Consider the following 16,899-nt stretch of genomic DNA (forward strand, 5'->3'; position numbering starts at 1 on the left):
CAAAATGTATTCTGCTACATGTTTTTGATAATAACTTTTTCCTATAAGTGTATATTGATTGGTTTGCATGAAAGTTATAGCATCTGCAAACAATGGTATATATACTAGAATTTTTTTTTATATACTAAGGCGACCTGCGACTTATTGTGAGACTGCGATAATGTAGTGGGAAAACTTACCCTAACTGATGCTGGGAGGAACTGACCTACTGCCATTAACATTGCCAGTGACATTAAAGTGATTGTAAAGTCTAGTTTTTAAAGAAAAAAATACAAACAAGGTATATTTATTTCCTCTGTGCAGTGGTTTTACACAGAGCAGCCTGGATTCTTCTCTTCTCGGGTCCCTTTTCGCTGCTCCTGGCCCCTCTCTCCTGCTTAGTGCCCCCACAGCAAGCAGCTTGCTATGGAGGCACCCGAGCCGAGCTGCTGCTCTGTGTGTCTATTCAGACACGGAGCTGCCATTCGGCCCACCCTTCTCTCTCCTGATTGGCTAACTGACTTTGATTGACAGCTGCTGGAAACAATGGCTCTGCCACTCACTCAGTATGGGAGTCACAGATGGCCGAGGGACTCATGGACATCACTGGAGAGAGATGGAGCTCAGGTAAGTATTGGGTGGAATGAGAGGGGATGCTACACCCATAGAATGCATGAAGATGAAAAACCTTCTGCTTTTACAACTGCTTTATTACAGTGAAAATACAATACAGTATCACTGTACTAATGACACTGGCTGGGCAGGGGTTAACATCTATGGCAATTAAGGGGTTAAATGTGTGCCTAACTATATGTAATGTGTGAAAAAGTGCTACTCTTATGCCCTGTACACACGATCACTTTTTGTGATGAAATAAAATTACATTTTTAAAAATGTCATTTAAAATGATCGTGTGTGGGCAAAATGTCATTTTATGTCTTCTGAAAAATGAAAAAAAAAATTCGAACATGCTTCAATTTTTTATGTCATTTTTTAAAATGATCGTGTGTGGGCAAAAATGACGTTTTAAACCCGCACACGCCCAGAAGCAAGTTTTGAGACGGGAGGTAAAACTACCATTCATAATGGAGTAAGCACATTCATCACGCTGTAACAGACAAAAAAGCGCGAATCGTCTTTTACCAACAAGTAACCAGCTAAAAGCAGCCTCAAAGCGAATAGAACTTCCCCTTTAGAGTGTCGTCACTTTGTTCATCATTTTTCAAAAACGATGGTGTGTGGGCAACATCGTTTTTAATGATGAAGTTTTTTCATCACAAAAAGTGATCGTGTGTACAGGGCATTACTATTAGATCTCTCAGTTTCTCATCCCTGCTTTTCCCTAAACCTGGCTATAGGCAGTGACATACGGGTACTTTGCTTTGCCTACAACGGCCTCTCGCTCGAAGTACATTGCGAAAGGGCAGCCACCAAGTGGTTAAAGTATACAGAATGAAATTAACCATTTTGAACAGTTGGCTATCTTGTATAAACAACATATTGGGTTTTATTTACTAAAGACAAATAAACTGTTCACATTGCAAGTGCAGTTGCACACTGCAAGATAACTTGCTCTAGACCTTAGTAAATGAGGTGAAGCTTCACTTTTTACAGAATACCTAATCACATCCAAGAAAAAAAAAACACTTGCACATGATTGAATGATGGAAGTCAGCAGAAGTCCCCTCATTTACCAAGCTCCAGAGCAAATTCCCATGCAAAGTGCAACTGCACTTGCAAAGTGAACAGTCTATCTGCCTTTAGTAAATCAACCCCACTGAGTTTTTATTATCTACCAGTGACTTCACTGCATAGATTCAGACTTGTACTATCTTATTCCAATATATTGAAGCACCAGGATCACACCTCTCTTTGGATGCTTAGCACCCATCCTACTTTGGGTTGCTATATGCATCCATGTTTAGGTGTGCAAGGAAAAATATAAAAAAAAATGTATTTTCCCCTGTGCAGTACATGATTAGATAATGGAAGTCAGCAGAACTTTACCTCATTCACTAAACTCTGGGAATATTTCCTTGCAAAGTGAACAGCCTCTTTGCTTTTAGTAAACCAATCCTAACGACTTGCTCCAAGCCATTTCATGACAATAGCTTTAGGTTCCATTAGCAACATACACCAAGACTGCAAAGTAGATGAAACTTGCTCAGAAATCTTGTCATGCTTTTTCTATAGATTAGTTAATCACTGATAAGAGATATGCAGTGTCAAGTTTCCAAGAATATATCAGCCAGAGAAAAGTGGCATAGCAGTGTGATTTCTTCAGAAACCGAGCAAGACTATTGGAGGTGGGTACTTTGAAGATAAATTATTTATGTAAAAATAAATGTCAAGCACCCCAACCTATAACATTAACTACTGTATTTGCCGGTGTATAAGGCGACCGGGCGTATAAGATGACCCCCTAATTTTACAGTTTTTTAAGATTTTTTGCCTGTACGCTTCCGACGCTTCATATTTCTTCCTTCTGGAGCCATATCCTTTTTCATTCTTGCTGGAGCTGGAGCTATATTCTTCTTCCTGGAGCTGGAGCCAATCACGGCGAGCAATGTATTCTATTAATGAATACAAAGACTGCTTGGATTGGCAGAGGCTGTAACATCATCAGTCCACACCTCTCTGACTCTCAAAGCCAATCCGAGCAGGCTACTGTATGTAGTCTGCTCAGATTGGCCGAGGTTGTTACTCCAATCCAAGCAGGCTCTGTATTCATTTAAATACATCGCTCACTGGGATTGGCTAAGCGGTATATACTGTATGTAGCCGAACCTACATACAGTATTACCGCATATCCAGCAGGCATCCGAGCAGCTGACCCGGCGTATAAGACGACCCCTGCTTTTTGGCCAGTTTTTTTAAGTGTAAAAGGTAGTCTTATACGCCAGCAAATACAGTAAGGTGCACATAGAAAGGCAAGACACATCACAAACAAAATATTTCCCATCACACCTACCAGTCAGCCTCTAATACAATCCAAAGGACTCTGTCTAACAATTTACGTTGAAAACAGGGGATTTTGTTTGCACATATTTGCAAATATATGCGTAAGCCACAGTTCACCTGTCGAGGCTTCTCTGTATATACTGCAGTCCTAACTCTATATTTTTCAGAGTCTTGGAAGTAGGAGCACATATAGCAATGGATAGGTAGGGGACATTTTGCCTGGAGGGGCCCCATGTGATGCCCATCAAGAGCAAAATGACAGAAAAACATCCAGTACATTCCCACACCCTTAATCTATCCAATGCCAAATGTGCTTCTACTAAGGAGACTCTGAAAATTATAGAGTTTGGACCACAGTATACAGAGGATAATGCAAAATGAAGGAAGGATTTCTGGACAGCCGCACTCCAAAACTTGTTGCTAAAGTTTAGTGTGAAACGTGTCAGCTTGTACCCGTTTGCTGTGACATGTATCCTGTTTTTTTTTTTTTCATTTTACAATAAAAGCAACAAGTTTTGGAGTGCGGCTGTCCAGAAATCCTTCCTTCATTTTGCATCATCCTATGCATTGCCAGCACCCGTGGCTTTGGATTTGGTGAGGAGATTCCTAATTGGTATCTTTGGGTGGCGATTCTTTCTCTCAAGTATACAGAGGATCCTTGACATGGGCACTGCAGCTTAGACATATATTTGAAAATTTGTGCAAACAAAACATTATGGGCCAGATCCACAAACGAGATACGACGGCGTATCTACTGATACGCCGTCGTATCTCTGTTTCTAACTATGCGACTGATTCATAGAATCAGTTACGCATAGCTAGCCCTAAGATCCGACAGGTGTAATTGAATTACACTGTCGGATCTTAAGGATGCAATTCTAGGCCGGCCGCTAGGTGGCGAGGCCATTGCGGCCGGCGTAGAATATGCAAATGAAGACTTACGGTGATCCCCGAACGGCCCGAACGGCCCGTCGATCTAAATCTACGTAGTTTCCGTCGGGTTACGCCGCGTAAAACTAGGGCTGAGCCCTAGTTCTCTTAAGCCATGTTAAGTATGGCCGTCGTTCCCGCGTCGAAATTTAAACATCAACATCATTTTCGTAAGACGTCCGTGAATGGCGCTTGACGCCATTTACGTAAACGTCTAAGCAAATGACGTCGGTGCGATGTCAGTTAGCGCAATGCACGTCGGGTAATTTACCCGACGGAGCATGCGCAGTACGTCTGGCGTGGGAGCGCGCCTAATTTAAATGGGACTCGCCCCATTCGATTGGGCCCGCCTTGCGCCGGACGGATTTAAGTTACACCGCTGCAAATTTCCAGGTAAGTGCTTTGTGGATCGGGCACTAACATGGAAAAATTGCGGCGGTGTAACTTAAATCGGGAAAGTTAAGTTGCGCCCGATCTACGTGGATCTGGCCCTCTGTTTTTAACGTAAATTCTTAGATATGATTAATTTGGTTGTGTACTGGGAAATCTTTTGTTTTTTTGTGATATATATTTAAGTTGCAGGAGGAATATCTATCAGCATTGTCACTGCTTACTTAAAGCTTGTCAGTCGGTACCTCGCCACACCTAGTCCTGATCATTACTTTTTGGATTGACAGCACTGCCTTTAGGAAGGGGGGGCATGAAAGACACAAATGAAGGAGGATTTGGCTTACTAAGTGAAGGTAAAATATATATATTAAAAAAATGGTTTACTTTATGAGACTTGCATGACACCTAAAAAAACTGATTTGGTAATTGTTTTGATTAGTAATACTTTAGCTTTTACACAATGCAGGCCTAATTTTTCCAGTTTTATGAATACATGTAATAGCTGCCTGCAAGGTCCATCAAAAAGGTGTGATGTGTAAAGCTGGGGAACTAAATCACTTTTCTACAGTTAGACCCCAAAGAGTACTGGCTTATTAATATTAGATAACAATTAATGAGATAATCAGAGAAACCTCATTTCAAATCATGCACACAGGTCAGTCCTATTCCAATTTATGAGGTTTAGAAAATTACATATATTGGCAGCATAAAGACTTTACTTTAATAGAAGAGGTCATATCAGATTTTTCCTGTAATTCACCAAAGTTCATATTGACAAGGGATCTGATATGCTAGCTTAATTTTTCTTGCTTTTGAACATAGTTAAAATATTAGAAAATGAATGTGGTTTTGCATTTCTTTAAAAAAGATTACATTTATAATGCATGCAACAGTGTAAATATCTACATTTCAGCCTCTTTTAATTCTAAATACAGAAGCACTTTGAGAGAGGGAGGGGCAGTACTTGGAATCAATAAGGTGCCCTGAATTCACATGTGGTTAAATGAAACAAGTGGAACGGGCAGAAAGATGGCCTCATATGTCTGTTGCTACTCCTTTACTGTTCATTCACAGACTTTGGATAGAATGGTGACCAAACTGTGGCCAGGGCTGCTGTTAGAAATGATTGGGCCCTGTATAGCCTGCCTGATGGGGCCCCCTTCAACCCCACCCTCGAGCCCACATCCAGCCGCCCGCCTCAAAACAAAATGAACATTCGCAATTGAGTAAGAGTATGAGGGAAAAGGGCATTTAAAAACGATTTTAAATGTTATCACGGTATTTATTTTAATTACTTATTTTTTTACACTGTATAGTTACATTTTTTTTAAATCTCTTTTATTGCTATCAGAAGAGATGAATAACATCCCTTATCATAGTATGGGCCATGACAAGTCCTCTTTATGGAGAGATCTACCCTAGATGGACCCATTGAAAAACAGCATGGGAAGCGCCTCTAACTCAAACCATGGCCTTCAGGTCTTAAATGAATTTTAAAGGGGACCTCCCCCCAAAGATCCACACCAGACCCTTAGCCAAAACCTGAACATCCAAGGTTTGGTCTGAACACACAACCCTCCACTTATTCTTACTTATGAGTACATAACCAAGAAACTATGGTGTTTTATATAGTAATACTATCAAACAGCCTTAGCTCCCCCAAGGCAATCATGAAAGAGAAAATCAGCCACACCAAGCACAAATGTGTGTTTACTGTGAATTACAGGCCAGTACGTAGGCACCAGAGGACCACATGTGCCTAATTGCATAAAGGTTTTATTTTGCACTCCTGTGACCCATTTTCAGCAGAAAGCGATAGCTGAAGCTCGCTGTCAGCTGACATCACAGAGCCGGTCCAGGCTTAGGCGAGATCACGACAATGGAGTAGGGATCCGCCCACATGCCTGGGCCGGCACTCAGCTCAGCCTATCAGCGAGAGCAGAGAGCCGATGACTGACAGTCAGCAGCTCTCTGCTCATAGAGCTGTAAGAACTGAGTGACCTTGCTTTACTAAATATGCAATGTTAGTACGGTGATCTCCCCACTGAACTATTGTGTTCTGACGGAGGGACTGACCCCTCCTCCCAAGATGCTGTTTTGAAGCCTATATTATCTAAAACCAATGAATATAACAGCTGGATGATGCATATTCTCATTGGAGATAACTTTGATGCCTCAGGTACTTCAATGTACAGTATATGCTGCGGTATCTTTGAAATAATAGTTCTAAGTAAAATTTCCCATGGTTATATAAGGGTGGTAAAGCTAAAAATACAGTATCTGAGCTAAGGTGATGTGCAAAGTTATTCTGATTCTTTCATATCTACGTTTGTATGTATGTTTGTATGTTTGCCATCAACAATATTATTTTTTTGTAGTCCTATACAAAACAAGTAGTGTAATAGTGCACACATTCATTTAGCAGTACAGTCACTGTGTTCTATCTAGTCTTATAGCCATGAAATAAAATACTAAAATATAAAAAAATACTTTACACGATGCGAAATATAATACAACAGAATATTTCTAAGAAGAAGAATTACTTCTGGTATAGTTTATTACGGCTCCTTCACTAGTAAGGTCAATCCCTGTTTGCATATATTTGAACTTGTTATATGAACTTGGAAAAAAAATAGTAATTAAATCAGATTTTGAGTGTTACAACATTAAGATTTTACAATGGGGCTCACAATACAGAGAGCCACAACTATAATGTCACATGTTACTTATTGGAATACTGTTCAGAAAGAAAAAAAAAGCTATATCTGCTTATAATTCAAGGGCAGATGTTCCAAGAAATGTCACTGCTGCATGCAGGCATGAGGCCACCAGTTGGACAACTTTGCACAGCAGGATCATTATGGTACTTTTGAGCAGTCAGATACAATTCACTAAATGAAGGTGTGTGTAGACATTTTACACTGCAGGGACACTTTTATTAAAGTATTGGTAACATATTTTTTTGTATTACCACAGTCCCATACAATGCTTCTTGTGAAAACATGTTAGCGTAGGGGTGAGGTAGCACTAAATCTTGTGATAAGTGGGTCTGTGGTGGTTTGACTTATAGAGAATCTGAAAAATGTGGGTCCTCTCAAGCATGTGGAGATTGGGGAGGTGGGCAAGGGAAGCTGTACATTAATAGAAAGCCCTGAAGACTCCATCTGGTTAAAGAACAATGTTCAATGTATAACTGTATGATATAAAATATAACCAATACATTATGGCTTTTTTTGTGGATTGCAGCTTCCCCTTCTACGGGGACAAGGGGCCCCTTCCTAATGATAGCCATGAAGAGGAGGAAGCCACAATCCTGTGCAATGTCAAAACAATCATTATTCTTTAACCAGAGTTTTCCCAACTGGAGACTTTATATTTTTGCACAATACTCCTCATCTAGCTCCCCAATCTTCAATAAATGTATATCGTTCCTGTACAAACTAAGAAAGAAACAAGAGTACTAACACACATAATTGTGAGGTCTCCTTTTGTAGATACTTCAGCTCTTTTAATAATAAGGTGGACGTTTGTGGGCAGTGGTGGGTTTTCACATGCGTGAAGCCAAACACATGTATGAAAAGTTGCAACTTTTTTAAGATGTGACAAACCATTGATGGTCATAAGCCCTGTACACACAGCTGAGAATTCCGTCAGGAAAAAAAACGTTGGTTTTCCAAGCCGGCTTGCCAAGCCATGCATACAGACGGCCATTCAAAAGAACCGCCGTTCTTTTGAATGGCAAGAACGCGGTGACATCATCAACTACGACGAGCCGGCGCTCATCACATTCGATGCCGTCGCCGCCATCTTGCTACACCCCACACTGTTGTTGTATGCTACCGAGCATGCGTTGAATTTGTATCGAGCATACACGAGTTTACCATGGACATGTAAGCATACAGACGACCGGTTTTCTCGGCAGGAAACACTGCCGGGAATCCTGATGTGAAAATAGCCGGGTTCTCTATTTTCCCGTCGGGATTCCTGGCTGTTTTCCTGATTGGAAAACTGCTAGGGAGCATACACACGGCCGGGATTCCCCGCCGTGTGTACGAGGCTTTAGTAAAGCAGGACAGAATTTCTGTCATGGATGAATTGCCATACAACATTGATACACACCATAGCATCTCCAAACCTTCCCTGTAGAAATACCTAAACATTTTGGGGCATATTCTTAAATATCTGAGGCGGCGGAACGTATGTCCTTTACGTTACACCGCCGCAAGTTTAAGTGGCAAGTGCCTGATTCTCAAACTACTAACCTGTAAACTTGCGGCGGCGTCGCGTAAAGTCCACCTGCGCAAGCCCTCCTAATTCAAATGATCCTGGTAGGGGAAGTGGATCATTTAAACTAGGCGCGCTCCCGCGCCGATCGTAATGCGCATGCTCCGTCGGGTAAATTACCCGACGTGCATTGCGCTAAATGACGTCTCACGGACGTCATTTGTTTTGACTGTAAGGTAAATGGCGTCCAGCGCCATTCACGGACGACTTACGCAAACGACGTTAAATTTTCAAATTTCGACGCGGGATCGACGGCCATACTTAACATTGAGTAAGCCACCTAGGGGGCATCTTTATCTTTACGCCGCGTATCGCTTACGGAAACGACGTTAAAACACTACGGCGGGCAAGCGTACGTTAGAGAATTGGCGTGACTAGTCATTTGCATATTCTACGCTGACCGCCACCTAGCGGTCAGCGTAAATATTGCAGCCTAAGATACAACGGCGCAGGCTGTCGTATCTTAGGCATGTTTAAGTGTATCTCAGTTTGAGAATACACTTAAACATAGGATCTGACTTACGTCTGCGTATCTGCTGATACGCAGGCGTAAAGTATTTGAGAATATGGCCCTTTGTACTTAGTTGGTATCATGGATATAAGAACAACTTATATCATTGTAAATACAACTATTTTTTATCCTAATCCTAATCAGACATTTATTTTATTGTCCTGTGCACAACTTATACATGGGAGCAGCATGGAGAGTAATCTGCTGGAAACAGAATGAGCAAGTCTGAAGTAAGATATGACAAGGTGGCTGCTGTTGACCTCCATATCTCAGGCTTTTTCATGTTTGTATAATGCTGAGTAAATAATATTAATAATATAGTCATATTCATTTATTTATGTTTGAAATATCAGGAAGATGATTTCTGTATAGACAAAACTAGGTTAACACAAGCTATCTTCTAATATTTTGTTTTTAAAGCAAGATTACATTATTTCTTAAGATACACAGGTTTCAGCATGATGCAAACCAAAGTGTTTGTATAAGGTGATTATTGTATCTAAATACATTTTACCTTTAAACATGAACTGAAACCATCTTGGAAGTGTCATGTAATGGAGCTATGCTTATGTGTTTTTTTTCCTGAAAAATGTAATTCAAGTAATTCTTTACCGATTATTGACTTTAGTTTTTGTTTCTGTCAAGTTGTCTACAGGCACTGGACCAGGGGAAAGACTCTCCAAACTCCACCTAGTTGCACCCACTACATTGTATATAAATATACCATTGCCGTTGATGGGAGATGGGTGCATGCTAGTGAATATACAATCTTAATTTACAGGGGCTTCTGTATACAATTGGCACAGACACTCACCTGCTGACCTGCATAGGCTGTCAACTCAATAGGTGAAACTGTAAATGATTTCAAATACAAAAACCTTGAAATTCACAGATAATAAACATAAGCTTTAACTAACTACACAATACAAACGGTACATTCCTAAATAAAGCACCCTTTTAAGGGACTGGTTACTGATTACAGTTGACATTAACATTCACCAATCATGATGTATTAGAATAGACATGACATCAGAGATAAGTAAATAAATACAGGTGCTTCCTAGACTATCCTAAAGCCCCATACACACAATCGGTTTTCCTGCCAGCAAAATGATCAAGAGAGCTTTTGGCCGGGAAAACCAGGCGTGTGTATGCTTCCTCGCAGTTTTACCATCAGGAAAACAGCCGGGAAAATAAAGAACCTGTACTCTATTTTCCCATCGGGATTCCTGGCGTTTTTTTTTTCGCCAGGTTTACTAATACTTTCCTATGGGAAACACTACAAGGCAGTGCTGATGGAGCATACACACAGCCGGGATTTACCAGCCAAAGCTCTCATGGCAGTTTTCCTGCCGGGTTCTTGGCTTTCCCCTCGGTTTTCCCAGCAGACTTTCTGCCATTTTCATTATAGTAACAACCAGCTTGTGTGTGTGGTATGACTGGCACATATTTAGTAAAGTCTTATGTATTATTTGACTTTTCTAACAACAGGTGCAGAAAATGAGCAGTACGAAGTTCAGTAAACTCGAACAAATAGGTCTTAATAAAGTTGTCCCTGTCCTGGGATCACTCTGACACCCAAATTTGTAAACTGAATATTTAAAGAAGTTGCATACATCTATACAGCCACATATTATTGTGCAGAGAGATGACTGTGGGCTGCACAGTGGCTTAGTGGTTATTACTTCTGCCTGGTAGCACTAGGGTTTGAATCCCAAACAGGACACTAAGTGCATGGAGTTTGTTTGTTCTCTCTGTACTTGTGTATTTCTCCCACATTCTTAAGAAATGCTTGTAGACAAACTCTAGCATGTGGATGTATGAATGAGAGCTATGCCCTGTACACACGATCGGTTCGTCTGATGAAAATGGACTGATGAACCGATCGTGTGTGGGCCCCATCGTTTTTTTCCCTTTCGGTGAAAAAAAAATAGAACCTGTTTTAATTTTTTCTTATGGTTAAAAAAATGATAGAAAAAAACGATCGTCTGAGGGGAAATCCATCAGTCAAAAATCAACACATGCTCAGAATCAAGTCGACGCATGCTCGGAAGCATTAAAATTCATTTTTCTCAGCACGTCGTAGTGTTTTACGTCCCCGCGTTGGACACAATTGGATTTTTAACCGATGGTGTGTAGGCAAGACTGATGAAAGTCAGCTTCATCGGATATCCAATGAAAAAATCCATTGGTTTAGATTCCATCAGATATCCGATCGTGTGTACAGGGCATTAGGGACTATGGATTGTAAGCTCCTTGAGGGCAGGGGCAGGTGTACATGTACCATATATGCATTAATTCAGTGCTGTATAAATACCTGTGTTTAATAAATACTGCCATGTTCCTATTGGAGTAACATTCATTTCAGAACACCACAGCTGACAAGTAAACTGGGGGCTATGCTATGGTTGCTTTTCAATGGATATCCTCTAATCTTCTGTAGCTGAACTACAGAGAGGCAGCAAACTACTAAAAATATCAGTTTCAAGAAGTGAATCTGAACGTTTTTTCTTTATAATGACATCTTTAGTCGCATTTTCCTATTTTTAATGAAGTTCAGAATTTTTGCGCACTAATGGAACCTCACAATTAGCATGTCAAAGTACACAGTGACCACTATATAACAGAATATATAACCTGTGCGCTTTCTGTGTCATCTATGGAATGTTAGGTTTATTATAATATTTGTAGACAGACATAATCTTGAGTAACATAAGATATATTAAATTGTATATTGGAATGGCCACATTTACAGGCAAACAGAGATATACAGGTAGAGAGGTTTCCAACATGCTGGGGATTTAAAAATGTAAATAGATTTATTTGTTTCCCCATATGCTGAAGAAGCTGTCTCTCTGTATGATTTGTCTTGCATTTCTGGAAAATTTGATCAATAATACACAAAGTGTTTTCCTGAACAAGGTCAACCTTACCTTAACCACTTCAGCTCCTGAGGGGCTTGAAAGCTTCTCCACCACTATTAAGGCAGATAAATTAAATTTTCCCTTATGCAATTACCGATGAACTGTCTACTGGCAAGTTACAATGTCTGATTAGAATTGTATGACTTGAGCTGTGTATAAATCACTTTAAAAAAAAAACTTTAAATTAAAATACTTTCCAGCCTAGCAACAGGGAGTACTGTGAGTCACTGGTGAAAGAAGTTTTAATAAGGATAGTAAGTTAAAACAATTACCTCTGATTTATACTAACTGAGTTTTCTCAGGCCTGAGAACTAAAGAAGTCTTTGATTTAATTACACATGATCCTAAGTACATTATTTTGAGACGTTTGCACAAAGTACATTGCAACTCTATGTCATTATGCCTATTTATTTACAAAGGATGACAACCGCATAACGAAGCATAACGAGTAGCTTTTTTTAAACTTCTAGAATCGTACATATCAAAAAAAAAAACTTGCATTGATTTATAGCCGGAGTTTCAGTGGAGTCAGAATTTCATTTCTAGCAATTGGAGAAACAGGCTTATACCTACATTTTATCTGGAAACATGGAATATGTGAATGATATCTAATTTTCTGTGAAATATTTTAAACACAGGCATTTTACAGTCACTGTGTGGAGCACTGCTAAACAGATTAATAAAAACTGAGATGAAAAGATGGGGAGGGGGCAAGGAGGCAGCCAGTTTTAAAATGTAAGTTAATACATATTAAGGAGCATCGCTTCTAGCTACAGAAAAATTACTTATCTTAAAAGCTCTTGGTCTCAAACTGTCTAGATAATAGATTATATAATGTAAGTGGTTCCTGAATAATAAATTATATTATAATTAATACATGAAAGACAAAATACTCTGTTCACTTAGACAATGTCAAATGAAAACGTGGGACTGGTTTGATGGCACGGTTTATTGTAAATCGAGACGTTAATGTACTTTTCTTAAGACTAACCACGTCTGGACATGCAATAAGCACATACTATCCACAGAAAAGTATCATCTTTCTTATTATTTAAGCGATCGTCCCTTTGTACGCATCAGGCATACAGTTTAGTGTCATGACCAGTGCTGAGCAATAGTGTGATTTACTTTTGATAAACTCTCATGAAGTTGAACTAGCTGGCACAGATGTGACAACAGTGTTACACTGGCTGTCCAACTGATTTATTAGTTTGGCTGAGAACAAAGAAAATACACTTCTGTTTCAAACAACACATGAAGAGGCTTAGTAACAAATAAGAGCAGCAAGCAGAGCCGTATACACATATAAAGCTTGATCTTTAATTCGGAGACTGATTGGCAAGAGGGGCTATAAATTATAAATCGCAAGCTCTAGCTGTGATTATCACACTAGCATCTCTAATGAGAAAGAAAAAAATAAATAAGGATAAATGCACAAATAAAGTAAGCAATGCATGAATGTGCCAGAGAATGATTCTTGTAATTGCCAGAAATGGTTTGTAATTATTCTTCATTAAGTTCCATGAAAGTATCAGCATCAGGGAAAAAAAGGGCTAGAAAGCACGTTGGAAATGAAAGCTCTTTTTTTTTTCCTTTTCTTTTGCATAGGCAATGTTTAAGTAATCCTCATAATACAATGCTTGCAACAGCATATTCCAAAGAAATTCAAGGATTTATTGTTTGCCAACACACGTCAGCTTGTTTCAGAACAAGTCTGTGATCTATCACATAACAACACACTGTATAATATAAAAACATCAACAGCATGAAATGACAGTTGTGACACTTTGGAACTAAGATGACTTACCTTGAAGAGCAATGTTGCACTTTTCAGTTGAGTTCAGGGATGCCTCCAATGAATAAGCCCTATTGTCTGTATATCCGGTAGAGTTTGGGGGGGCTACCGGTGTGTCCTCAGCGTCAGCTTATTCAATGACAAAGCCAGCAAAATACTGAACTCCTTAAAGCAAAGCCCTTTCTGTTTTATACCAGCATGGATAGACACACGTAACAGTCATTGTCGTTTTCTAAGCATTCAGCCAGCTGGAATGATTCACACCTCTGTGCAACACAACGTTAAAATGCACCTTCCTCTATGGAAATGAGGATTCCACCAGGGAGGATTCAGGGAATAGCACACACATACACTCTCACACACTCACACACATGCACACACAAAATGATGTGAAAACTATTTAATCTCACGAACACCAGCTGCTGATTGCGTCTCCCTGGCTGCGTCTTGTTGGGCTACAGTCAGTTCTTTCCTTGCTGCTTACTCTCCTCTCTCCCTCTCATCACTAGAACTAGAACTGCATCTTTGCAGCACTATGATTGGCAGAAGCAGCCTATTCCTTCGGCTGATCACCCTCAGGACTCTCAAGGACTAGAAGCAGTTGTGATGTCATCCAGATAGTGGGATGTAACACATGGATCCTTTCCAATAGAGATCAGCTGCATTCCTTTCACACCAGAGTGGCTTATTAGAAACTCCTGAAGGATTTGCAAAAAAAAAAAAACTGTCACTATACAGTTGGGACCCTTCTTTACACACCAGCATGTGTCATAGGCAAGCAAGAAGTGTAATACCGCACAGCTCCTGACACCTTCAATCAGCGGTGTCATAAAATTTCAGATAAAGAAAAACCTGACAGGCAGGCTCGTGCTTTTTTTTTTTTTTATCCCTCAAGCAATCAATTCAAGCAAGTAAGACAATGCAAGATTTCTGAAGTAGGAAGATTTAATAATTAGGTCACAGATTTTAAATTAATGCAAAATGATTTGATTGTAATCAAATGAGTATAACAAACTTGGATGACAGGTTGAAAGCAGCTGTCAGTTGTTTAATTATACTTTGCAGTTATGTACTTTGATGTGTATTCAAACCAGATTAAAGCCTGTTTTTTTTTTTTTTTTTGGAGGGGGGATACAGCACCAAACACATTAGATAATATTATCCTTATTATTGATATTATATAGGTTTTAAGTATCACCCACAGTTTTCGCAGGACACTTTACAGGGAGTTGTTCATGTATTTTATATACAATGGGCCAGATTCACAAAAGAGATACGACGGCGTATCTCCTGATACGCCATCGTATCTCTGTTTTAGGGGCTTCCTAACTATGCGACTGATTCATAGAATCAGTTACGCATAGTTTGCCCTAAGATCCGACAGGTGTAATTGAATTACACTGTCGGATCTTAGGATGCAATACCTCGGCCGCCGCTGGGGGGAGTTTGCGTCGTAAACCAGCGTTGGGTATGCAAATTAGTACTTACGGCAATCCAAGACGGTTTTTCGCGTTCGTTACGTCGCTGCTAGTCTAGTTTCCCGTCGCAAAGTTAGTCGTCGTTTTAGCTGCCCTAACTTTACACAGCCCATGTTAAAGTATGGCCGTCGTTCCCGCGTTGAATTTCAATTTTTTTTTTCTTGCGTAAGACGTCCGGGAATACGAAAGTACCCTACGCACGTCGCCGTTCAAAAAAATGACATCACTTCACGCAAAGTACGGCGGGAATTTCAAAACAGAGCATGCGCAGTAGATCCGGCGACGCCCTTTTGAATTACGCAGGCTTACGCCGGAGGCCGCCGGCGTAAGTTTTCTCGCAAGTGCTTTGAGAATCAGGCACTTGCGATGAAAACTTGCGGCGGTGTAAAGTATCTACGATACGTTTCGCCGCCGCGATTCTACGTGAATCTGGCCCATAGTTTCTATGCGATTGTTGGTCCAGGTCTTTGTGTGTATGGGAGATTTCTCAATGTGCACGGGAACTTGGACCTTCAGTTTGATTTTGTATTTGAATCTCTACTCAGATGCTCTTTGGGGCTGACGTTTTGTGATTGATCGGACTGTGTACTATTGCCGATTATCACCGCCCCCAGAACACCTGCAGTTACTGGGGAAGACTATTTAAGATCTATCAGTCATTTTAGCCATTGTAATGATTAAGCACAAGGGGCCAGATTCAGAAAGAGATACGTATCTCTGAGTTCCGCCGGTCGTATCTATTCAGAGAATCAGTTACGCATAGATACCCCTAAGATCCGACAGGTGTAATTGACTTACACCGTCGGATCTCAGGCTGCAATTGCAGGCCGGCCGCTAGGTGGCGCTTCCGTATTTTTACGCGAGGAATATGCAAATGAGGATTTACGCCGATTCAGAAACGAACGACCGCCCGGCGCTTTTTTTTTTACGTCGTTTGCGTTCGGCTTTTTCCGGCATATAGTTACCCCTGCTATATGAGGGGTAGCTAATGTTAAGTATGGCCGTCGTTCCCGCACCGTCGTTTTGAAATTTTACGTTGTTTGCGTAAGTCGTTTGCGAATACGGCTGGACGTAATTTACGTTCACGTCAAAACCAATGACGTCTTTGCGACGTCATTGAGAACAATGCACACTGGGATATTTTACGGACGGCGCATGTGCCGTTCAAACAAAACGTAAAAAACGCGGGGTCAAGACACATTTGAATAAAACACGCCCCCTACATCCCCATTTGAATTACGCGGCCTTACGCCGCAACACATACGTTAAGCCGCCGTAACTAAGGGCGCAAGTTCTTTCTGAATAAAGAACTTGCGCCCAAAGTTAGAGCGGTGTAACGTATTGGAGATACGTTACACGGGCCGGACAGATACGCAAAAAACCATAATGTGTGTAATATTACAATTAAATAACACTACATCAAATGTAAAACAGGTGTGTTGATGAAAGAAAAAAGACTTCCAACAAACAAATATTAGTGCACAGAATATGTAAACACGAGGAAAGCAAAAAGTCCAATAAACTCAATTTTAGGATGATTGAGTATCCATAACAAAGTCAATTGTCATCCGCACATCCTCCACTCATGTGAAACAATGAACCACCACTGTGTCATCCGTGCATCCTTCACTGAGGCAAAAAATAAAT

At 40.4% G+C, this 16,899-nt stretch overlaps 1 protein-coding gene across 2 annotated transcripts in view; it reads right to left on the reverse strand.

Annotated features, from left to right (window-relative positions):
* The window catches only part of LOC120918466 (bifunctional heparan sulfate N-deacetylase/N-sulfotransferase 4-like), a 494,123-nt gene extending 479,691 nt beyond the window's left edge, over nt 1-14,432 (reverse strand). For both annotated transcript variants that reach the window (XR_005744379.1, XM_040330064.1), the window contains exon 1: nt 13,787-14,432. The gene's annotated coding sequence lies outside the window, so the exon portion shown is untranslated. The remainder of the gene's footprint in view (nt 1-13,786) is intronic.
* Nucleotides 14,433-16,899: the final 2,467 nt, after the last annotated feature.

This window comes from Rana temporaria, chromosome 1 (genome assembly GCF_905171775.1).
Source record: "Rana temporaria chromosome 1, aRanTem1.1, whole genome shotgun sequence".
Lineage (NCBI taxonomy): Eukaryota > Metazoa > Chordata > Amphibia > Anura > Ranidae > Rana > Rana temporaria.